Raw genomic sequence first — 26,914 nt, 5'->3', positions numbered from 1 at the left:
TAAATGACTTAGGGCTAGATTACGAGTGAAGCCCTAGTTATCGCTCCCAGTCTAACTCTGCTAGATGTTTTGTGTACATCGAGCATATTACAAGATGAAAGTAAAAAGTTTTCAATCGCGCACTAATTTGATGCGTGCAAAACGTCGAAGTTAGAATATCACAATCTTGTTAAAGTTTTCCTCCATAGTAGTGTGTGTGTGTGTAAATTTAAAAAAAAAAAAAAAAAGAAAAAAAAGGTAAATCTGAGTTTAGCGTTCTAAATTTTCTCGGCCATATCGAATTATTTTACTTTGAAAATTAGTATGGAGATTCAGATGAGGGCTACCAACAATACTCCAGTGTTTTGTGTCTCCAGGAACAAAAAGGAGAGCCATATTTTGGGGTATAAAGTCCCTGTTTTCCCCAGCCAGCCAGCTCTGCTCGCCTACATGGATACATTGTCTCAAACCCTAAGCCTACAGGTTTTAATTTCTGCAGGTTTTTATGCATTTTTAACTGTTTACTGTACACAGGCACTTAAAGCAGCCCTGTCAGTACAACCTGCTGAGAAAATAATCATCACATAGCAGGCAGCTCAGCGCATGGTTACTAATTCTTAAAGGGACAGCTAAAAACCCACAGTCTTTAAAGGGTCAACTAGCACCACACACAGTCTTAAAGAGACAGATCACAGTAATGATCACACAGTGAAACCTTAAAGGGCAGCTTGGCACCTGATCACAGTCTTAAAGGGGCAGGCACACACAAACGTTAGTGGGTAACACACACCACATATAGTCTTAAAGGGAGCAATAACAGTGTGCATCCGCATGCAACGCACAAAGCCTTAAAGGAACAGCTCACACCATGCACATCCAGCGCAGCCTTAAAGGGCAGCTCACCGCATGCTCACAGTCTTAAAGGGGCAGGCACAAACCTTTAGTGGGTAAACACACACGACACGTACAATCTTAAAGGGAGCGATAACAGTATGCATTCGCATGCAATGCACTCACAGTCTTTAAAGGAACAACTTGCATAGTCTTAAAGGGACAGATAACAGTAATGTTCACACAGTGCAACTGTGAAGGGCAGTTTGACACCTGCACACACAGTCTTAAAGTGGCAGGCACACGTACAACCTTTAGTGGGTAAAGTCACACCACATGCACGGTCTTAAAGGGATCGATAACAGTATGCATCCGCATGCAGTCTTAAAGGGACAGGGACACATACACACACAGCACTCACAGCCTTTAAAAGGGAAAACTTGCACCACACCAGGGGCGTATTTTGGCCTAGGCAAACAAGGCACTAGCCTAGCTCAGTAGATTTTTTTGGGGGCAGCACTTTTTGAGTTCCACTAGACACTCACTACACATGTACACTGCACTACACACGCAAACACGCACGCTTATATATACACAAGCGCACTTCAACAAGAACATTTACTTTGGAAATGCCATGGAAAAAAAAGGTCACGTCACAGGTAAGGGGAGGGGGGCAGCACAAAACCTAAAAACACCACATGCAGAGGAACAGCTCACACCATGCACACCCAACGTAGCCTTAAAGGGCAGCTCGGCCTGCTCACACAGTCTTGAAGGGGCCGACACACACAAACTTAAAGGGAGTGATAATAGTATGCATCTACAAGCAACACACCCAGACTTAAAGGTATGCTCTGTCTTAAAGGGACAGGGGCACCTGCACACACACAGCACTCAAAACCTTTAAAGTGACAACTTGCATCACATGCACACAGCGTTAAAGAAACAGCTCACACCATGCACACACAGCGCAGCCTTAAAGGGCAGCTCGCCGCATGCTCACACAGTCTTAAAGGGGAAGGCAACACAACCTTTAGTGGGTAAACTCACACCACACGGTCTTAAAGGAAGCGATAACAGTATGCATCCACATACAACGCACACACAGTCTTAAAGGGTCACTGTATTAAAGGGACAGGGGTACCTGCACACACACAGCACTCACAGCCTTAAAGGGACAACTTGCACCACACGCACACAGCCTTAAAAGAAACGGCTCACACGATGCAGTCTTTAAGGGAAAGGCACACAGGCTTTTAAGCACACCCAAATGCACAAAGCCTTAAAGGGGCACTCCGTTTTAAAGTGACAGACACAAACACAGCCTTTAAAAGGGTAGCTCACACCACAGGTGCACAAACACAGCACACACAGCCTTAAAGGTAGCACATTGCGCTAGCACATTTTTAAAGGCACGTACCTCACACAATACACACAGTCCTTAAAGTGATAGTAAGCTTTTCCCTTTGTCTAAACAGATCAGTAATGTTAGAGATATTTTAGATGGAGTTTAAACTCTTCAGTTGTAATGATGATACGCTATAACTAGCGCTGAAATTCAAATACCCTGTGCTATGGCCCGTCCACTTTAAAAAAAAAATGTTTTCGAGCTAACGGTTTGAAATAATCAGCGCTCTAGACATAAAGCACTTTTGTTGTAGAGCACAGATTGGAGAACAGTTCAAACTGTTAGTTCAACAAACATATTACTTTTTAAGTGGGCGGCTGAAGCGCGAGGTATTCGAATTTCAGTGCTACATTAAGAAGTTATAGCGCATCTTCATTACAACTGAAGAGTTAAACTCCATCTAAAATATCTCTAACATTCCATATCTGTTTAGACAAAGAGAAAAGTTTACTGTGTGAGTTTGTCTGTGCCTTTAAGACTGTGAAAGCATAATGTGATCTGTGCCTTTAAGGCTATGTTTGTGCACCTGTACCATTAAAACTGTGTGCGTGGTGTGTGAGCTGACCCTTTAAAAGCTGTTTTTGTGTCTGTCACTTTAAGACTGAGTGCTCCTTTAAGGTATTGTGCATTTTGGTGTGTCTAAAAGTGTGTGCCTGTCCCTTAAAGACTGTGCATGGAATGAGCTGTTCCTTTAAGGCTGTGTGCGTGTGGTGCAAGTTGTCCCTTTAAATGCTGTGAGTGCTCTGTGTGTTTACTGCCCCTGTCCCTTTAAGACAGAGGGTCCCTTTAAGGCTGTGTGTGCATTGCATACAAATGCATACTGTTATCACTCCCTTTAAGACTGTACGTGTGGTGTGAGTTTACCCACTAAAGGTTTGTGCCTGCCCCTTTAAGACAGAGCATGTGACGAGCTGCCCTTTAAGGCTGGGTGTGCATGGTGTGAGCTGTTCCTTTAAGGCTGTGTGTGTGTGTTTGTGTGGTGCAAGTTGTCCCATTAAAGGCTGTAAGTGCTGTGTGAGTGCAGGCACCCCTGTCCCTTAAAGACAAAGTATCCCTTTAAGGATGTGTGCGTTGCATGCGGATGCACACTGTTATTGCTCTGTTTAAGGTGTGAGTTTACCCACTAACGTTTGTGTGTGCCTGCCCCTTTAAGACTGTGTGAGCAGGTGCCAAGCTGCCCTTTAAGGTTTCACTGTGTGATCATTACTGTGATCTGTCCCTTTAAAGCCGTTATATTCCGTCATAATTACACTGGGCTTTAGTGCCATTAGGACGAAATAGAACGTCATAACCGTTGGCTGTCCTAAAGCCAACGGCGCTTCCATGATGTGATTGCGGTCTAGAGGGCATGCCTAGCATCACAGGGATGCCCCCTGACCCGATCCCATCATTGAAATCTCGCGATCGCGTGCACGATCGCAGGATTTCAATTTGTTTACATCGGAACGTTGTTTCGATGTAGGCAAATTAACCCTGTCAAAGGGTTAAGACTGTGTGTGTGGTGCTCGTTGACCCTTTAAAGGCTGTGGGGTTTTGCCTGTCCCTTTAAGACTGTGTGACCAGGTGGTGAGCTGCCCTTTAAGGACTGCAGAAATAAAATAAAAACCTGTAGGCTGAGGGTTTGATACAATGTATCCATGTAGGTGAGCAGAGCTGGCTGGCTGGAGAAAGTCTATGGGGACAACAGGGACTTTATACCCCAAAATATGGCTCCCCTTTTTGTTACTGGAGACACAAACACTGCAGTATTGTTGGCAGCCCTCATCTGAATCCCCATACCAATTTTAGAAGTAAAATAATGCGATATGGCCGAAAAAATAATTTAGAACGCTAATCTCAGATTTTACCATAAAGGAATATCTATTTAAAAATACTTAGAACACATTTCTCTATGTGAAGAACATTGGAATGTGAAATATTTATATATATATATATATATATATATATATATACACACACACACACACACATATATATATACATACATATATACACACACATATACATACACATATACAAACTAATGCAGGGATATGGCAAATCTTATAATTTTATTACTAAAAATTGACATTTTGCTGTGTGCCTACATCGTTTTCTGCTTCAGTTGTCATTAATATTAAGGTATTTAATTTTTTACAAATAATACAGGAAAAAGGCTTTCTATCATCTTAGACAATTATAGCCTAAATTATGGCTTCAGGTTTCATCTGCTAGGGTTGTAATATAAAATTAGAGCCAATATGCAATGTTCCTAATAATTTGTCTGTGTGGCATTATGAAAACAGTTCAAATGTGCGACCATAGAAAGCTCCTAAATGGGGGGAAAAAAAGGTTGTTTGCAATTTATGTATGCATGAAAATGAAAAATACATTTGGTAAACACTTAAAATGTGGACAACAGATGTGGACACTGGTATCTTTTATTGAGTACAGTGTTTTTATATTATATCACATTTAGCAAGTTATTGGGGTATGACAAATAATTATTTCAGAAAATTAAAAAAAAATTCCAAATTAAGAAGACTGTCCTAACAACCACTGCTTTCATTATGTAACCGATGTATAAGAAATGCAAAAGGAGATGTGTTAACCCCACTAGTCACTAAACACAGAGTACAAGAAACATCACATTTTCAAAATGCTTATTTTAAACATTCCTACCCTTTCTTAAATCAGACGGATATAACAGAAAAAAAATAATTAGTCTACACATGAGAAACTCAAAATAACTCTATTTGATAAGAGCCTCACCGTTCCGACCGTTATTTGAAGCGAGGGCTGTTGCACTAAACTGGCTTGCAGGAAGTAGCTACTTTGACAGTCCCTCCCGCACTGGAAAGGCTCAGTAGTAACACGCGGCATGGAGCAGCCCTCCTCCACAGCTACTAAACAAAAGCAGATTATATTAACCCCATGACTACCAAAATAGATGCAGTGTACAGCACAGAAATACATTGCAGCAACCTTTGTTAGCCAAAAGATGGCAGTTAAAAGGCAAGCAGTGAAGCCACTATGATCAGGTATGCACTGTGAGGGCACGTAGAGGTGAGGAGGAATTGAACAGCGAGCAAAGACAAACGCTTCAGCTCTATGCTCTGCATCTGTAATGCCCGGGCATATTCTTTCTGCAAGCATGCTGCATTTTCTCCGATGACATTGCAGATCACAGCATGTTCTGCCTTGGGGACTAAAATCTCACGAGATTTTATAGTAAACTTCCTTATACTGTGGCGGGAAATAGAGGAGACAGTGCCTGCACATGCTAGATGTATGCTCCCTTGCAGATCAGTGGACAAGAATCCAGACTGGATACTTAAAAATAGTTCCTCTACAATGGGGTGTGGCTACAAAGGAAACAGGGAGATTACCTTTTTTACATAGCGATGTTCATGTGATAATTTATAGTCTGCTTTTTACAGACATGCTGCATCGCTTTCAGGTGGTTTAGCATACGAGTAACGTGAAGGTGATCAAAATAGGGACTTTCAATGTGCTGGGCATCTTCATAAGAAGAAAAAACGTTTTTCTATCCACAGACATTGCAAAGAACAGTAAACTTATTTATCCAGACTAGCATGCTCATTTGCATGTCTACGAACAAGCCATATATCTCAACCACAAGTTAGTGTTTCCAGAGAGACTCAAAACAATAGGGTGGGACATGCGAATTACACAATATTCTCACCCTTTGCCAAAACCACTTTAAGCCACGGTTGACTAGAATTCTTAGGTTGCTTTTTACACAATGGCTTTAAAAAAGCTGAGAGTGTAATTCAATCAATCAAAACAAACCAGTCATAGACAACCTGTCTGGCTCTTTCTAGGGCACACAGGTATGAAACGGTTTATATTCAAGCTAATATTCTGTGGAATGAGATACCTGGAAAGCGATTCATTTTTCTAATGGTGAGTACTACACAGTGTGGCAATAAAACAGAACATTTATATGTGCGTCTGTATTTAAATAAGTTTAAAATGTATACCTTTCACAAAAGTGCTGCTTATTTTTTGACTTTTTGAGACTGTTGGTGTTTCTCCAGCAAAAAAAAAAAAAAAAAAATTGAATACTAAAATGTGGAGCTAGATGCCCCAGAAGCCATAAAATAAAGATACCTTCAATGTATGCACTTACATGACTACTTACCCATAGGATCAGTCTCTTTGATTGTTCTGGTCATTCTCTGTTTTGTTAGTAAAGTTACTTTTGAATTTTCACATGGTTCTTGTGGAACAAAAACATTCTGATTTCTATATACAAGATTATTATGTTTCACTAGGCTATAAGTGGCATTTCTTCTGACTTCTGGCTACTGTACAATCTATGTACTTAAACATGATATTAGGAATCTGACACTATTCAAATGTTATCTAGAGAGAGTTCTATTAAAAAAACATTTGAATTACCATTTACGTAGCTCTGTCATAAGAGCCAACAGGATGTTGGTAAAAGTTCTTTGGACGGATGCCAAATGAAAAGGATGACAAAAAACTAATAATATTCATCTTATGTTACAAATCTCATATACTTGAACTATACATATGAAACGGGCAATATCAAATCCCCTATCTAGAGTGACCAGGGATAAATATTACAGTTCTTACAGATTTAGTCTGATTTTTTAAATCTAAGCTCATTAAACCTTTGAGTGCTAAGCACTTTCACACCTGGGTGCTAAGATTTTTTATTTTTTGAACAAAAATTTTTAATTTTTTTTCCCAGATCCCCAAGACTTAGACGGTTGGAAAGGTTAGGCGATTACCTTTCCAATGGTGGGTCTTGAGGGTCTGTAGCTGCTTAGATGCCCGAGAAACAGGCTTCTAAGCAGCATGCCCCCTGCTCCTATACGTAACATTGTTAAGTATAAAGTTGCGCGGTGACATCACGTTATTGCGTGTGACGTCACCATCCAAAACAGGAAGCCCCGGCGATGTCTGTCACTCTACAGGCATGATCGCCGGGGTAGGAGCCTCCAGATCTCCCTCAAGGTGGGAGAGTGCTAGCGACGGCTCTGGGCCGTCATTAGCACCAGAGTGGGAAACTGGCGGCTCAGAGCCGTCATTAGCATTCAAAAGGGTTAAAGGGGTATGAAACCCAAACATTTTCTTTTGTGATTTAGATAGGGCATTTCAAAAAAAGTTTCCAAGATACTTCTATCATAAAATTTGCTTTGTGCTCATGTTATTGTGTGTTGAAGAGATACCTAGGTAGGCATCTGGAGCACTTCATGGCAGGGAATAGTGCTGCCATCTAATGCTCTTGTAAATTGATAGCATTCTTGCAAAACTGCTGCCATATAGTGCTCCAGAAATGAGCAAGATCCTAAGGATACGTCCCTGCTTTTCAACAAATGATACCAAGAGAATTAAGAAAAATTCATAATAGAAGTAAATTAGAAAGTGGTTTATAACTGCATGCTCTATCTGAATCATGAAAGATTAAAGTGATGGTAAATTCAGCCCAACTGCTCCACATATTTTAAAAGCTCTTCTCCTTAACTAGCATATCGATAAGCTTTTTTATTAATAAAAAACATCAGTACATTGAATAACTTCAATTTTAGTCCTGCTACGTTACCCTTTTCAATTCAGCCCCTCGCTAACATTTTCGAAGCTCCTGCTTTGAGTGGCATCTGTTCTAGCCAATCATAGCCTCACCATGCGCCCCATGTAAAACTAACTTGCACACTCCCGTGCTCGGAACTCAGTAATCTTAATGCAATGCTTATGGGCGACTACTTACGCTACTAGCGTAACTGAAAATGAGAAATCATCATTTTTACTATTTTGCTCGTTTGTATAACGGGGTCCTCACAGATGGGGAAAAAAAAAACACGTGCTGCTGTCACAAATGTCAGTAAACAGTGAATCAGTGCGAAAATAACGATAGACTGTTTACTTAAAACAGATGCACTGTTTACTGTAAGCGAAGCTGAGGATTCCCTTATTCAGTTACGCTAGTAGTGTAAGTAGTCGCCCATATGCATTGCATTAAGATTACTGAGTTCCGAGGCTATGATTGGCTAGAACAGATGACACTCAAAGCAAGAGCTTCGAAAAGGTTAGAGAGGCTGAATTGAAAAGGGTAACGTAGCAGGACTAAAATTGAAGTTATTCGATGTACTGATGTTTTTATTAATAATAATAAAAAAAAAAAGCATATCGATATGCTAGTTAGGAGAAAAGCTTTCAGTTGGGCTGAATTTACCATCACTCTAAAGACTATTGCCTAGATTACGAGTTCTGCGTTAGCCTTAAAAAGCAGCGTTAAGGGGGTCCTAACGCTGCTTTTTATCTAACGCTGGTATTACGAGTCAGACAGGAAAGGGTCTACCGCTCACTTTCTTTCCGCGACTCGAGGCTACCGCAAATCCCCTTACGTCAATTGCGTATCCTATCTTTTCTATGGAATTTGCCCAACGCTGGTATTACAAGTCTTGGAAGAAGTGAGCGGTAGACCCTCTACCGACAAGACTCCAACCGCAAAAAAAAGTCAGTAGTTAAGAGCTTTATGGGCTAGCGCCAGAACATAAAGCTCTTAACTAGAGTGCTACAAAGTACACTAAACCCCATAAACTACCTATGAACCCCTAAACCGAGGCCCCCCACATCGCAAACCCGATAATATAAATTTTTAACCCCTAATCTTCCGACCGGACATCGCCACCTACATTATCCCTATGAACCCCTAATCTGCTGCCCCTAACATCGCCGCCACCTATATTATATTTATTAACCCCTAATCTGCCGCCCTCAACCTCGCCGCCACCCACCTACACTTATTAATCCCTAATCTGCCGACCGGACATCGCCGCCACTATAATAAATGTATTAACCCCTAAACCGCCGCACTCCCGCCTCGCAAACACTATAATAAATTGTATTAACCCCTAATCTGCCCTCCCTAACATCGCCGCTACCTACCTTCAATTATTAACCCCTAATCTCCCGACCCCAACGTCACCGCTACTATAATAAAATTATGAACCCCTAAACCTAATTCTAACCCTAACACCCCCCTAAGTTAAATATAATTTAAATTAAACTAAATAAATTTACTATAATCAAAAAAAATTATTCCTATTTAAAACTAAATACTTACCTATAAAATAAACCCTAATATAGCTACAATATAACTAATAGTTAAATTGTAGCTATTTTAGGATTTATATTTATTTTACAGGCAACTTTGTTTTTATTTTAACTAGGTATAATAGCTATTAAATAGTTAACTATTTAATAGCTACCTAGTTAAAATAATTACAAAATTACCTGTAAAATAAATCCTAACCTAAGTTACAATTACACCTAACACTACACTATCAATACATTAATTAAATTAACTACATTTATCTAAACTAAATTAATTAGTTAATTTTAACATTTAAATAAACTAAACTATAATACAAAAAAAACAAACACTAAATTACAGGGGAAAAAAATTACAAGAAGTTTAAACTAATTACACCTAATCTAAGCCCCCTAATAAAATAAAAAAGCCCCCCAAAATAATAAAATGCCCTACCCTATCCTAAATTACAAAGTAATCAGCTCTTTTACCTGTAAATTAAAATACAATACCCCACCCAACATTACAACCCACCACCCACATACCCCTACTCTAAAACCCACCCAAACCCCCCCTTAAAAAAACGTAACACTAACCCCCTGAAGGTTTCCCTACCTTGAGTCGTCTTCACTCAGCCGAGCCGAATTCTTCATCCAAGCGGGGCAGAAGAGGTCCTCCATCCGGTTGAAGTCTTCATCCAAGCGGGGCAGAAGAGGTCTTCCATCCGATTGAAGTGTTCATCCAAGTGGCATCTTCTATCTTCATCCATCCGGAGCGGCGGCATCCTGAAGACCTCCGACGCGGAACATCCTGGACGACGACTGAACGACGAATGACTGTTCCTTTAAATGACGTGATCCAAGATGGCGTCCCTCGAATTCCGATCAGCCAATCGGATTGACCTTGCATTCTATTGGCTGATCGGAACAGCCAATAGAATGCAAAGTCAATCCGATTGGCTGATTGGATCAGCCAATCAGATTTTTCCTACCTTAATTCCGATTGGCTGATAGAATCCTATCAGCCAATCGGAATTCGAGGGACGCCATCTTGGATGACGTCATTTAAAGGAACCGTCATTCGTCATGGAAACAAAAGGCTTGTTAGCACCGCGGGTCTTTACCAACAAAACTCGTAATCTAGGCGTATGATTCTCTGGAAAGTTCCAAACTTATTGGGAATTTGAAATAATCTTTATATATATTTTTTTATTTTTTATACACACACATACATACATACACACATATACTTACATATAGACACACATATACATACACACACACAAATACTTACATATAGACACACATATACATACACACACACACAAATACTTACATATAGACACACATATACATACACACACACAAATACTTACATATAGACACACATATACATACACACACCAGATATAAGCCATATATGCCTTATCCCTATATCAGCTGCCTTCAGCCTTTGGGGCCTATTTAACAAAGATCTGTCAGACCTGATCTGACAGTGCGGATCAGGTCCGACAGACCTCGCTGAATGCGGAGAGCAATACGCTCTCTGATTTCAGCATTGCACCAGCAGCTCTTGTGAGCTGCTGGTGCAACGCCATCCCCTGCAGATTCGCAGCCAATCAGCCGCCAGCAGGGGGGTGTCAACCTGACCGGGTTGAATTGAGGCGATGTCTGTCCACCTCCTCAGAGCAGGTGGACAGATTATGGAGCTTGATAAGTGGACCCCTTTGAGTTGCACCTGATTTTTTTCAAGACTTAAAAAAGGTACATGAAACCCAAAACATTTCTTTCATGATTCAGATAGAGAATACAATTTTAAACAACTTTCTAATGAACTTCTATTATCTAATCTGTTTTATTCTCTTGGTATCATTTGTTGAAGGAGCAGCCGTGCACTACTGGTTTCTAACTGAACACATGGGTGAGCCAATGACAATCAGTTTATATATGCAGCCACCAATCAACAGCTAAGACCTAGGTTCTCTGCTGCACATGAACTTGCCTAGATAAACATTTCAGCAAAGGATAACAAGAGAAAGAAGCAAATTAAATAATAGCAGTAAATTGGAAAGTTGCTTGAAATTGTATTCTCTATCTGAATCATGAAAGAAATTTTGGGTTTCATGTCCCTTTAACTCCAGAGTGAACTTTATTTTTCTTCACGTCTGGTATTTCTCACATGAGAGTAATCTCAAAAGAATAAAAATAAGGATTAAATCAGTAGCTTTTACTTTTAGACTTTATATGCACAAACATACCTTTTTTTTTCTTTCTTTTTTTTTTATAAACCGACTAGGAGTCTAAATAATAAGTCACAATTCATAACCATTCTCAACCTTGACAGGACGTGTATGGGTAAAGAAGGCAACTAAGATATGTTGTCCAAACCAGTGAAAAAAAAAATTAGTGGATTTCATTGAGTTGTCCATTGCAATAAAATAGTGAAAATTTTTGGTGGATTTAGATTTAAGTTTAAATGTTCCTTTATGAATAAACTTCCATGACTCCCCTGAATCTGTACCTCTTAAGGCCAGAGGTATACGTCTTCACCCCTGTCCTAGCATTGCATCCCCACATTTATCACTGCGCAACGCCACCCAATGCTCACGAGCAAGCAGGGGCTGTCAATCTCCTCGGTCCAAAAAGGCCGGGGGATTAAGATACTCCACATAACAGGTATGAAGTGGGTTAAGAAGCATCAGTATGATGACTGCTGCTTTTTCATTCCCGGGTGCAAGTTTGTTCATGCGAGCCTACAGCGGGATCCTTTGATAACTCTGGGCATTAAATCGAAACCACTTTCACACAAAGAATCATTGTTTCCCTTTTTTTGTCTTTTTTTTATCAAAGAAAAATCATAAGGTTATAAAGTTCATATATATAATAATTTGAGCCCATGTTAAGAGTGTGCGTATATAGAGAGTGTTCAGGTTAGACCGTTGGACATTGAAAAAGAAAACAAAAACACAGGGCAGCGATGCTTTAGGGGCCATACATTACACTTCCAGGGGGAAAAGAAAATACAGCAGACCCTCCCACATAAGGTATGGGTCCAGTAGCTAGAAGGGAGAGCAATTAACCTAAAGGTTGCCAGAAAAGGGTTGCAATGGACTTTACAGAAAAACACTTGCGTTCCTCACTGGTAGTTAAAAAGTATTTGTGGACAGTTGCTTCTGTTCCGCTGAGGAGAAATAGCTGGCTAAATAGGGGGACGCAGTGACTGTAAGGAGGCTACAAAAGACCTAAGTTGCAGCTTTATCCCAAAGTCTATGTGTGTTCGGACCCTACAGTTCAGAAAACAACCACAGCACAAAACAAAGTAAGGCACAAATCCAGCCCCCTTCATGCTCTGTTACAGCAGGAAGCAGAATACTGGGGTCCTAGGCAGATTGACAGTTTGGGGACCTGCAAAGCTTCACTCTCCAGCATTTCCTATGACTACAACTCTCCAATGAAACTGGCAGCAGTCAGAATTGCTTTGTAGTTCACAGCAATGTGGTGTCAAAATGATCGAGCTGCACCAGGGTAAACTGTAGGTGCGGCTGGCGGCAGCAGGAAGTGGGGGTACACTTGGGGATCTAGGGGGCACCAAATCAGGGCACTCAGGTTTGTCGAGCACTGTATATATCACCTCTGAAAATAGCTAAATGCCGATGATGGACACCATCTTCAGCATTTGTTTCCACACAAAGGAGATGAATGGATATGTCTATTAAATAATGCAATTAAATTACAGAAAATATAATAATATTACAAAGTATTACACTGCCCCCACCCGGCTACTTCATAATGCCCCTCGGCTGGCAACATTTTCTGTGGAGAAAACTAATAATGCTAGTACAATAAGTGTCTGTCTTTTGCTATTGACGTTTGCCAAACATCTATTTAGGAGGAGACAGGATTTTCCAACATAAAATTGTTTATCTGATACATACAAGGGCAAATCTATTAATGTAATGTAATTGCACAGTGTTGCAGAGATATTAAAAAGAAAAAACAATCACACTAAATATATTTTATGAAGTGAAACACAAAACAGAGAGGCGCCTCAGGTGCAGATCAACCACAAGTGAGCGTGAAATGATGCAACCAAAATCGAAAAATGGGTACTCACATTTGGAAATAGCACACCAATGTGCCGGTAGTGACGTGCTGGTATCTCAGGGTAGCTAACCCTCTCTCCAGGTGTTGCTCAGCCAGTTGAATCACAAGAAAGATCCAAGGATATGAAGCTCAACTCCGTGTAGCATTCAAATGGGAAAAACAGAGGTCCTAGAACTGTGCTTAAGTTTAAAAATGTGTTTATTTAAAAAGCAACACATAAAAAACAAAAGCAGATGCCTGATGAAACTGCAGTTGCAGAGAAACGCGTTGCAGATAGGGGAGAACACTTGGACACCCCTATTTTAACTCACTGCTTTTTTTTTATGTGTTTTTAAATAAACAATTTTTTAAACTTAAGCACAGTTCTAGCACTTTGTTTTTCCCATTTGAATGCTACACAGAGTTGAACTTCATATCCTTGGATCTTTTTTGCGATTCAACTGGCTGAGCAACACCTGGAGAGAGGGTGAGCTGATACACCCCGAGATATCAGCACATTGGTGTGCTATTGCCAAATTTGAGTACCCATTTTTGGATTTTGGTTGCATCATTTCATGCTCATTTTTGGTTGATCTGCACAAGGCGCCCCTCTGTTTTGTGTTCACTTCATAGTTTGGTTCGGATTTGTCTGTGAAGAGGAGAGCAGTCATCTATACATTGATATCCATCGAGGCCCTTTAACCCCTTAACGACCGAGGACGTGCAGGGTACGTCCTCAAAAAAAAGGCAGTTAACGCCTGAGGACGTACCCTGCACGTCCTCGGAGTGGAAAGCAGCTGGAAGCGATCCTGCTCGCTTCCAGCTGCTTTCCGGTTATTGCAGTGATGCCTCGATACGGAGGCATCCTGCAATAACATGTTTAAGCCATCCGGTGCAGAGAGAGCCACTCTGTGGCCCTCTCTGCACCGGAGATCGGTGGCTTACTTCGTTGGTGGGTGGGAGCCGGACCGGGAGGCGGCCATCGATGGCCCTTGTAATGTGGAGGGGGGCGGGATCGTGGGCGGGGATGCGAGGGGGCGCGCACTGACGCGCGAACGTGCACGGGAGGGTGGGGGCGGGCGCGTGCACGGGGAGGGAGCCGCTACACACAGAAAATTTTTTGTAGGAAAATGAAAACAAACACAAATTAAATAAACAAATCAGAGAAACTACAATCAGTTAGGTGGTGGGGGTTGGTCTGTGGGGAGGGGGAAGCTACACTACAGAAAAACCGGGCAAAATAATAAAAAAAAAACATATTTTTTTGCAAACTGGGTACTGGCAGACAGCTGCCAGTACCCAAGATGGCCCCAATTAAGGCAGAGGGGAGGCTTAGAGAGCGGTTTGGGGGGGGGGGATCCTACACAGTAGCATATGTAAATATGCTAAAAAAAATGTTTTATTATTTTTAAAAACCCTTTTATTTTAGTACTGGCAGACTTTCTGCCAGTAATTAAGATGGCGGGGACAATTGTGGGGTGGGGGAGGGAAGGGAGCTGTTTGGGAGGGATCAGGGGGTGGGATGTGTCAGGTGGGAGGCTGATCTCTACACTAAAGCTAAAATTAACCCTGCAAGCTCCCTACAAACTCCCTAATTAACCCCTTCACTGCTAGCCATAATACATGTGTGAGGCGCAGCAGCATTTAGCGGCCTTCTAATTACCAGAAAGCAACGCCAAAGTCATATATGTCTGCTATTTCTGAACAAAGGGGATCCCAGAGAAGCATTTACAACCATTTATGCCATAATTGCACACGCTGTTTGTAAATGATTTCAGTGAGAAACCTAAAATTGCGAAAAATTTAATGTTTTTTTTAATTTGATCGCATTTGTCGGTGAAATGGTGGCATGAAATATACCAAAATGGGCCTAGATCAATACTTGGGGTCGTCTACTACACTAAAGCTAAAATTAACCCTACAAGCTCCCTAAAAGCTCCCTAATTAACCCCTTAACTGCTGGGCATAATACACGTGTGGTGCACAGTGGCATTTAGCGGCCTTCTAATACCAAAAAGCAACGCCAAAGCCATATATGCCTGCTATTTCTGAACAAAGGGGATCCCAGAGAAGAATTTACAACCATTTATGCCATAATTGCACAAGCTGTTTGTAAATAATTTCAGTGAGAAACCGAAAGTTTGTGAAAAAATTTGTGAAAAAGTGAACAATTTTTTGTATTTGATCGCATTTGGCGGTGAAATGGTGGTATGAAATATACCAAAATTGGCCTAGATCAATACTTTGGGATGTCTACTAAAAAAAAATATATACATGTCAATGGCTATTCAGGGATTCCTGACAGATAGTGTTCCAATGTAACTAGCGCTAATTTTGAAAAAAATTGGTTTGGAAATAGCAAAGTGCTACTTGTATTTATTTCCCTATAACTTGCAAAAAAAGCAAAGAACATGTAAACATTGGGTATTTCTAAACTCAGGACAAAATTTAGAAACTATTTAGCATGGGTGTTTTTTGGTGGTTGTAGATATGTAACAGATTTTGGGGGTCAAAGTTAGAAAAAGTGTTTTTTTCCATTTTTTCCTCATATTTTATAATTTTTTTATAGTAAATTATAGGCAATGATGAAAATAATGGTATCTTTAGAAAGTCCATTTAATGGCGAGAAAAACGGTATATAATATGTGTTGGTACAGTAAATGAGCAAGAGGAAAATTACAGCTAAACACAAACACTGCAAAAATGTAAAAATAGCCTTGGTCCCAAACGGACAGAAAATGGAAAAGTGCTGTGGTCATTAAGGGGTTAAATAGTGCATAGCACAGATTTTTTTGGGACTATTATTGCATAACTATTTGCTAACAGATTTATTGTTCGTATTCCTCATTGAGATAAGATCTGCTATATCTGTTTAAATATTTATTTCAATATTACCACTTGGACGCCCCCCCCTCAATTGGTTTGTTTAGTAAAATATATATTTTAGATGTTTTCAAACAGGGCTCGACAATTCCCTTGAGCTAGGGAATAGCTAAAATTTTACTCCTGGCTCCTGTTTTAGAGATAGGCGAATATGTTGAAAGTACAATTTGTTTGGTAGAAGAGATAGTCCTGTAGACATTCGTTTTGGATAGACGAATGTCAAAAAGGATGAAACCGCTTAAAATTCATTACACAAACGCTATTTCCGAATGCTAATTTTGTTTTAGAACGTTCAGAATTTGATTGAATATCCACATTCAAACCAAACAATGTTTCTGTGCTGATAAATTAACTTTTTTTCCTTCTTGCTCTTGTGGATTAAGCGCTCCCAGTTTAGCAGAACTGGTGACTTCAGTTAATCTTCTAACCAGCTCTTCCTGTTTGTTTCAAAATAAATGGCTTTAAATCAGGCATGTCCAAAGTCCGGCCCGCGGGCCAATTGCGGCACGAGTACCGGACTGATATGGCCCCACAGATAATTTTACAAATATACATTATACGGCCCCCCAGTGAGTCCCCGACCGCCGCTCAGTTAAGTCCCAGAGCGCCGCTCAGTGAGTAGACGTCATCAGACAATCTTTCAGCTGTTATTTCTGTCTCAGTGCACGACAATCGTCCGTTATCCGTCCTCTGACGTCACACGCCACAGGAAGCTCAGCCGTACTGAGCCACAGGAGTACTCCTCCACCATCTTGCTGATCTCTACCGAGATTTTTTTTTGTTAAATCCTGTCGAACAGTGATTCCTACAAGGTGATTCCTACAAGGTAACCTCTTAAATAACTTTTGCTGCACTATAATTACTGCCATTATCGTAACCTTGTGAAGTGAATAAGAACTGTCTTTAACTGCTGGGACACTTCATATAAAAAACACCTAATGGATGTTGTTAATACTTCCTTATAGTGTTAACTTATAAAGGGTGTAACAAACACATATATTGTGTTCCAGTATGTAATTCACTTTGAGTTTAAAATAAGAACTGTGAGGTTATACTAATCTACATTCAGATTTATATTTAAGTGTTATATAACATTACAGACGTCATCAGCCGTCTGATGACGTCTGTTCAAAGAATGTCAGGCAAAGTGGTCGGCCCTCGCACATGCTCACTTCATGAAATCTGGCACTCTTCCAAAAAAGTTTGGACACCCCTGCTTTAAATAGACATAAAAGACTAATCAAAATGCTAGATAGATTATATATTCAAACAAAAAATTAGCCTGAGAATAATATGCAGATGTATTTTATTATTATAATATATTTATATTATTAAATAATATTGTTTACATATTCAAAAAATAAGTAACGTTTAATGTTCCCAAACCTCCATGTTCAGGACGATTAGGGACAGCTATAAATACTATGTGCAACAAATGACAAAGCAATATAGCCATGGTAAAGGGACAGTCAACACCAAAATTGTTATTGTTTAAAAAGATAGATAACACTTTACTACCCATTCCCAAGCTTTGCACAACCAACATTGCTAGATTAATATAGTTTATAGTATTGAAACCTCTAAATGTATGAGTGTTTCTAAGCCACTACAGATAGCCTCTTATCACGTTTTTTTATTTTATTAGCTTTTCACAAGAATAGACTGGTAATTCTTGTGGGCCATATAGATAACATTGTGCTCATGCCTGTGGAACTTGTGAATGACACTGCACTAATTGGCTAAAATGCAAGTCAATAGATAATAGTCATGTGATCAGGGGGCTGTCAAAAGAGGAGCTTATACTTCTATCAGAATCTGAAAAGCCCATAGTTAAATTACAGGAAAACGTGACAATATAAACAATGAAAGCTTATTGCAAAGCTTCCGCTTTGTTTTTTAATACACATCATTAAACATTTACTATAACAATTCCAAAGTGTTCAATATCCATTAAAATTAAATGTTCATGTAAAAATAAAAATGTTTCAACATGTTTAAATTGATTTAATTGCAATAAAAATGCATTGAGCTTAAAAGGGACAGTCTAGTCCAAAATAAATTTTTCCTATTCAGATAGAGAATGTCATTTTAAACAATATTCCAATTTACTTTTATCACCAATTTTGCTTTGTTCTCTTGTTATTCTTAGTTGAAAGCTAAACCTAGGAGGTTCAAATGCAAATTTCTAGGCCCTTGAAGGACACCTCTTCTCTCAGGACGTTTTGACAGTTTGTCACCACTAGAGGGTGTTAGTTTGTGTGTTTCATATAGATAACACTGTGCTCACGCACGTGGAGTTCCAGTGAGCCAGCTCTGAATAAAGGACCAGTCAATACAGTAGATTTGCATAATCAACAAATGCAAGATAATGAGACAATGCAATAACACTTAGTCTGAACTTCAAATGAGTAGTAGATATTTTTCTGAGAATTTTAAAAGTTGTCATTTTCCACTCCCCCTGTACCATGTGACAGCCATCAGCCAATCACTAATGCATACAGTACCACGTGACAGCCATCAGCCATTCACAAATGCATACAAACTTATTCTTGCACATGCTCAGTAGGAGCTGGTGACGCAAAAAGTTTAAATATAAAAAAAGACTGCACATTTAGTTAATGGAAGTAAATTGGAAAGTTGTTTAAAATGGCATGCTCTGAATAATGAAAGTTTAATTTTGATTGAGTGTCCCTTTAACTAAAATGTCTGTCAAAAGAACTGAAATAAGGAGGCAGTTTGCAGAGGCTTAGATACAAGGTAATCACAGAGGTAAAAAGTGTATTTATATAACTGTGTTGGTTATGCACAACTAGGGAAATGGGTAATAAAGGGAATATCTATCTTAAACAATAAAAATTCTGGTGTAGACTGTCCCTTTAAGGTAAAGTTAGCTAGATTGCATTGTTACATTATCACATACACCCAAAATGAATTTTACTTTCATTCATCAATTTTGCTATATTTAAAAAATAAATCCGTAATTGCCGTTTTTCATGACTAATTTGCAGGCTGTCAAATCAACCCGTTTTTTTTTTTGTTTTTTTTTTAATATTAGCCGGTCACGTTTTGCCGAAAGCCAATTGAAATGGCTAATAGGTGGAGTCACTTGCCGCAAAGTAAGAAAATAGAAATCAATTTTATTCAAAAAAATGCAATATGCTATGTAGAAAAAAAATAAAAATTTTAAAAAAATGAACAATTATATTACTTAGGATATTAATAATTGTATTATGCTTATAGAACGCCCAAACTTTCCCTTCACTTTAAAGTGATTGTAAATTTTGATGATAAAGTGCCCGGTTTTTAAAAATTCGATTAAAAACAGGGGCACTTTAATTCATCAAAATTTACATTTCACTCCTGTTGTGAAAATACTTACCTTTTAATCTTGACAGCCGCCCCAGATTCCCCGATCGTCGCAAGCCTCTTCCTACGTCAGAAATGACGGATCGGTCATCCTCCAATCACGGCTTCCCCCCTGGGGAATCAGTGTCTGATTCCGGATTCCTCATTTTAGACCCAGGAAGAGGCTTTGCGACGGGAGGGGGAAGCGATGCAGCGGCGGTCAAGATTAAAAAGGTAAGTATTTTCACAACACGAGTGAAATGAAAAATTGATGAATTAAAGTGCCCCTGTTCTTAATCGAATTTTTAAAAAACGGGCACTTTATCATCAAAATTTACATTCACTTTAAAAAAGGGACAAGAAAAGCAAATGTTTTCTTTTATGATAATTCAGAAATGACATTGCAAGTGGGTGAGCCAATCACATGAGACATCTATGTGCAGCCACCAATCAGCAGCTACTCGGCCTATTTAGATATGCTTTCCAACAAAGGATATCAAGAGAATGAAGCAAAATGAATTAATAGAAATAAATTGGAAAGTTGTTTAAAATTGCATGCTCTTTCTAAATCCTGAAAGAAAGAAAAAAAAAATTGGGTTTCATGTCCCATTAATTCAACAGCATCCATACAAATTCCAGCACTGGAGTATATAGCCAACGCCTTGTGAGAAACTTCTACATAGCAGCATGCCAGAGAATAAGTAAGATTATATAATTATAGCACTACTCATCTTATTGCATCATAAAATATATCCATTTGTGTCTATGAAGCAAATGTTGTGCATTAAAGCACATTCTTTTTAACATTGATTGCTCTTTTACCAGGGTACCATGCCACCTACAAAATGGTCCCTGACACCCAGTAAAAACGTCTCTTTAAGCCCCTGAAATTTTAGAAGGCTTGGTATCATGTACCAATCAAGAACACACAGCCAATTTCAGACATATCCTTCCTTTCTGATAAAAGTGCCTGACAGAAAAAGCAGAGTACCATACAAAGGATTTTATATCTGTTCTAGGCAGTCAATGGGTAAAGCTATTGCCAAAGATTAGGTAGTAGTGAAGTAACCCACTGATTAACTGAGTGTTCAGTTCAATAGTAAGGTAAAATCACAGCTTGCTTTTTATTTTATTTTTTTGGGTGGGTGTTAGATTTTAAAGGAAAAAAAAAAAAAAAAAAAAAGGACCGTTCTAAAAATAAATTTTTTTACAAAGTGCAATTCTTGAGAAAAAATTACAGCCCACAGTAACGGCTACAGAATAATATACCAGCACTGCCGCAGGTTGTAATGTGCAGCTCCTTAGTACACACTTTTTTATTGTGCTTAAAGGGACAGTATACACTCATTTTCATATAACTGCATGTAATAGACACTACTATAAAGAATAATATGCACAGATACTGATATAAAAATCCAGTATAAAACTGTTTAAAAACTTACTTATAAGCTGTCACTTTGGCTCTGTTGAAAAGGTAGCTGGAAAGCCCACTGCAAGTGGCAAATAAGACACTCCCCCCCTCCCCCTTCTTTTGCATATGAAAAGACCCTTTACACAAACAGGAGCAAGCTGGAGTAGGTAGTCGAGCGTATTCACATAAAACTTTGGGGCTTGGTTAGGAGTCTGAAAATCAGAGCAATGTTATTTAAAAATAAGCAAAACTATACATTAATTAAAAAAAAAAACTTTATGGGCTATATAAATAGATTATCTACAAAACATTTATGCAAAGAAAAAATGAGTGTATAATGTCCCTTTAATGAGTCTATTAAGCGGTGCGAATATAGATCTGATGAGAGAGGGAGAGAGTGAGTGAGTGAGTGAGTAAATCTGATGCCCATCATCTTTCCCTCTTTCCAGTGCAGCCGCTTAGTAGAATCATTAAATCATTAGGCACAATAAAAACATATCTTGTGAGGAGCTACAAATTACAGCCCACAGTAGCGGCTGCAGGAAGGCCTACAGAATAATATACCAGCACTACTGCCCCCTGCAGTCACTAATGTGGGTTGTAAATGTGCATCTCCTCACTACAGATGTTGTCCATATCCAGAATGGGAAGAAGGAGATGTAGAAGAGCTTGTTCCCCAGCTGAGCACGAACAAGTAATAGAGCAGCGGGCGGTGGACAGTAAAGTCTTGGCTCTTCTCTCCCGTTAAAGAGTTCCAGCACTGCGACTTTTTCTGCGGTTCCCAGCAGTACCATTAGTATCCTCGCACGCCCCATTAGCCTGGTGACCCACGCAGCTCTGCGCCCGCATTGCCGCTGGACGCGAGTCACGTGACTGGGGTCCTGCAAACAGCCAGGCGTCACGGCCCCGAGTCTGCCACCATTCTCGCTTCTCGCAGCAGAACCTCTACCATGGTGGCGTGGCAATTGACGTCACTGCCACGCCCCTTACCCGCATGTGGCCACAGCGGAGCCCTCCTGTACGTCAAAGGTGATGTCATAGTGGGCGGGGATAAAAATTACATACTCCTACGATTTGAAATTGCGGCAATTTAAAATCACGATTAATCATGCAGCCTTAGTTCAGGAGGTGCAATCGGCACCTCATTAGTAGAAGACCAATGTGTATTTAGTGCTGTGCAAGGGCACAGAAAGGGTGAGTTTAGCACCCTTTTTTTTCTTCAAGATCTGATAAGAAACTCCCCTTGATTTTTAGTGATGGTAAATCTTAGTTTGTTTAATGCTTTGATTTACCATCACTTTAAGCAACTTTCTAATTTACTCCTATTCCCCAAGGCAGAAGATACAGTGATCTGAGATGTCATCACAGAAAATGCAGCATGTCTGCAGAAAGTATAGGACACATGCAGGCACTGTTAGCGCTTGAACCTTGTAGCGCTGCCCCACATTAGACAGTTCTCTTCAAACAGAGTTGTGCTCTGGCTGCACTGTGTAAGTTTTTCTTAGCACAGTGCATCCAGAGCAAAGTGCTGTTTGAAGTGAGCAGTCAAATATGCAGTAGTGCTGCAAAGCAGCAGCACATTGCTTGTTGACTGGCTCTCAGAGAAAACAATCTGTTTATTCTGAATGTAAGACGTTAGTATGAGATTTGCATCTTTTTTATTACTACATTTCTATGTTAGACCAAGAGAAAAGGAAAAAGATTTATTCAAGAGACGTAAAATTTTCTTTTTTTGAATACAGCAATGCAATTTTCAACTACTGCACTATATTATAAAACGTTAAAAACTGCTTTATTCTTCAGATAATCAACACATTGCAATTGAACTGGTAAGCCTTTGTGTAACTGTCTAATTTAAAATTGAATTTTATTTAAAAATGACCTGCAGAAAATGTTTCACTAAAAAAAAATCTCATTGCAGAAAGTGAAGAAAAGTTCTGCCTCTGGGCTTATTAATTGTTCTTCGTTCTCTTGGTATCTTTATTTGAAAAAGCAGGAATGTAAGCTTAGGAGATGGCCTATATTTGGTTCATCACCCCGTGTAGCGCTTGCCGATTGGTGGCTACATGGCTGAATCATCATAGCATTTAACTGTATATTTTTAGAAGTCATGTTGCACTTAACCCATTAAGGGCTAGATTACAAGTGGGAGTACAAATTTATTGCGCACCTATAAACCGGCAATTACAAGAGGCTGGTTAATGCTACCGCAAGCTCGCGGTAGCAATTACAGCTTTGAAAATTAACCAGAGATCAGATCTCTGGTTATTTTAAAAAAATATCCCCCAATTGCCCCCAAAATAAACTGTATGGAGCCTTTAAAAAAAAAAAAAAAAAAAGTGGAGGTGATGTATGGTGTTATTAAAAAAACAAAAACAAAAAAAAGAAAACAGCACTGAAGTACCTCTACATTGCAGTCTATGGGGACTGTTTGTTTCCTGTAAATATATTATATATACACACACAGTATGTATGTATATATATATTTTTTTATATTTATTTTTTTAAATGTACATATATATTTTACATTTGCTGCGCAACTTACCACCTTCGGTGTGCTAGGTTCTCTGCCGTGTCTCACGGCATGAGAACGAGGCTCCCATTGGAGCCTATGGAAATGTGCTTCGGTTCGCATTGCACCTCACCTCTAATACAATTGCGTGCGATGGTATTACGAGGGGAGTGCAAATATGGCGCTCGTGAAAGCGCAATTTTGCGCTCCACTCGTAATTTGGCCCTAAATGTATGGATACTCTAATCCCTCTGTCTGGGTCAATAACTATGCAGCAAATCCGTGAGCATTTTTGTTAAAGTACAATATCTATGCAAATTTGTAAAACATAACTATTGCAACATGGTATTTATAAAATGTCAAAACTATTGGATTGGATCGCTGTCTCAGTATATAAAATGTTTTCTCCAAACAATTTAAAGAGATATGAAACACAAATTTTGTATTTCATGATTTAGATAGAGCATGCAATTTAAACAATATTCTAATTTACTTCTATTATCAATTGTTCTTTTTGGTATCTTTTGTTAAAAAAAAAAAAATCAGGGAAGTATACTTTGGATCCAGACAATTTCTGGAACACTATATGGCAGCTATCTTGCAAGAATGTTATCCAAAACAGCTTATATGTAATAAAGCTACAGTTTAAGGGTATACCAGTACCTGTGTACAGGTACAAAATGAGTCACTTTGTTATTGTATTTTCAGGAGTGTAAATCATACAAAGGCCCTCAGTTGAGACGCCTGGCAGAGAATATGGAATCATGCCGACCCAAGCAGAGAGTGATAGGCATGGACAGAGATCAGGGACCTATGACTCACCCCTACTGCTTTACACCAGTAACAAATACAAAAACACCATTTAAGGGAAGCTGCACTGCAACATGGCCCCAGTGTAAGGAAATAAATATCCTGGTCTCAAAAGCAATGACTAGGTAATCACAAATAAACATGATGAGTCTGGTGAAAGAGCAAAATAATGTAATGGTTGGATTAAACTTCCAACATGGTCTCCATGACATGACACCAAACATATTCCAGCTGGCTTCTAAAATCTTTTTAGCTTATAGCCTCTAGAGAAGTTGTGACATTTTACCTAAACATAAAGTTAGTGAACATTCTATTAAAGAAAACAACCAAAAAAACACAAACATTTAACCAAAACAATATCTTCAAAAGAGGATAAAACTTTAATATTATATATTTTCTTGAACTCAGTACATGTACACATATACATGCATCTATTTTTAAAAATGTGTTTTAGAAATATGAAACTTGAGTGAAAATAGTATGTGATTGAACAAGTTATTTCAGTCTAATTTTTTTTGTAAGGTAAAATTATAAAGTAAACTATGCGTATGGAGTTCCTCATTAAATTTGTTAAAAAGTATCAACATTTTAATGACTAGTGAGAAAGAAGCAAAATTCAGTTTAATAAGAAATACATTTCTATATTAATGTATAGTATTTGTTTTATTTGGAAATATGCAGACACATAAAAGGTAACCGAGTACAATGCCGAGAGCATGCTTCATATAATATTCAATGTACTTTAGGTTAGGACTTGAAAGAGTAGGCGGTAACAGTAATTGTAGACACTCCCTCATACACACAATAAATATTGCATCATGTCACCATGTTGCCCCTATACAACACTGAGTAGACCATAGAAACCATATTATTTGAAACAGTAAAAAATACAGTATATATATTGAGTACTATTATTAACCCGACTGCTAGCAAGAGCTGCCAATCCTTGCCCTGCAATGCGTTGCAGCCTACTCTGGTAACCAAGGCAAAAAGAACAGACTGTTGCAAAGCAAATTCACCATCACCTAGGAAGAATCTCACAAAGAAGCATAAACATAGTTCCATATATATCATTAAAATGTGGCAACTGAAAAATACCCAAAATAGACTTTAGGCTACAGAATAGGCGAGATGATACCGATAAATGCATCACATACCCTTTTGGATGATATAAATTGTGATAGATGGCCGTCTTCCGGATGCTCTAGGGAGAGTTAGATGAAACGTGGCTGTGAGTCACTCAGGCTGGATCTGCTTGGCGCTCAGCGCTGGAGTTAATCCTCTGACAGATCCGGAACACGATGCTTCACGCGTGCTCTAGGTCGCTTTAGCCTGGCTGTGTCTAGGGGGAATCCTACTCCAGCCGGTGCACGATGCTGAAATATAAACCACTCCCACAAAAATATTACATCAGCCAGCTCCTTAGTTCCTTCTTGTTGCGACTGTAGGTAGTCAAGTACGCTATATTCGTGCTGCCGCCACACGTTCGTTTATATCCAGGACTTTTTTTGTTCTAATTGTATTTCCATGTTTTTATTACTTAATTAATAATCCATAAATGTGTTACACCCTCAGTCTACCCAGTATATTATGGATCGTATTTAAGTACAAATGACTCATAACTTGACTTTCTCTTAGTCATCAAATATGATCTTTATGGCGTGGGCTCATAATTTGCCGTAAAATCCCAACTCGAGAAAACGACAAGGAAGTTGGTTTCTTATTCAAGCTGTTTCTTATTCGTGAAATTCTATTTTTTTAGTCATGAAATTTGGTTTCTTATTCAATTATTTTTGTCAGACTGCTTTAAAATATAGGTTTTATTTAAATAACAATACGATTCCTATAATGTAGTTACACAGAGGTGAATTCCCTTTATACATCAATTGGATATACAAAATGGGGAAAAAAGGGGCACCAATAAAAATATTACAATTTTGAATAAGTAACTGATATTTTCAAAGGGTTAATGACCATTGGGCCACTGATTTTACGGTTAATATATGTAGGGTATTGATATTGAAATTGGGGTCTGTATGTGTTATATGATCTTCCAGAAAAGCGACCCCTGCCTTTATAACACTGTTATAATTAAAATTAAAAAAAATCATAGATGTATTAGCCTTGTTAAGGGAAGAAAAGGTGCTTCCATAATTGTTAAGTTCCTTAATAAACTCATCTTCAAAGAGAAGGCCATTAGTAGAGGAACCTGATTCAGACAAAGCCATATCTGTGAGTTTGGGGTCCATATTTCGGAGAATATATTTCCTTCTCTCAATGGAAATAGCAGAGTTAGTGTTACCAATATGACATAAGGCTCTCTGAAGCCATTGACTGACCAATGCTGGGTCTAGGGCAGAGTTATTTTCTAAAGCTTCATCAGAAAGTTCAAAAATTTTTGTGAGGGGGCCAATGGAATCCAGGAGCTTATCCTGACAAAATCTTGCATGATCTGTCTAGACCCTTTTTAACATTAAATCCTGGAGTGGAAATAAATTTAACTATTTTAGGGTCCACTTCCGGGGTAATAGCAGTATTATTAGGTAAATTAGGGCAAAGGCATTCCGCTCGCATCTTATTTCTAACT

General features: G+C 39.0%; 1 protein-coding gene across 1 annotated transcript in view; it reads right to left on the bottom strand.

The window, feature by feature from the left end:
- The window catches only part of SLC7A1 (solute carrier family 7 member 1), a 189,150-nt gene extending 163,472 nt beyond the window's left edge, over positions 1-25,678 (bottom strand). Inside the window, exon 1 of the mRNA XM_053708477.1 lies at positions 25,485-25,678. The gene's annotated coding sequence lies outside the window, so the exon portion shown is untranslated. The remainder of the gene's footprint in view (positions 1-25,484) is intronic.
- Positions 25,679-26,914: the final 1,236 nt, after the last annotated feature.

This window comes from Bombina bombina, chromosome 3, assembly GCF_027579735.1.
Source record: "Bombina bombina isolate aBomBom1 chromosome 3, aBomBom1.pri, whole genome shotgun sequence".
NCBI lineage: Eukaryota > Metazoa > Chordata > Amphibia > Anura > Bombinatoridae > Bombina > Bombina bombina.
The sequence above is the reverse complement of the archived record's forward strand: the minus strand, read 5'-3'. Positions and strand labels throughout refer to the sequence as shown.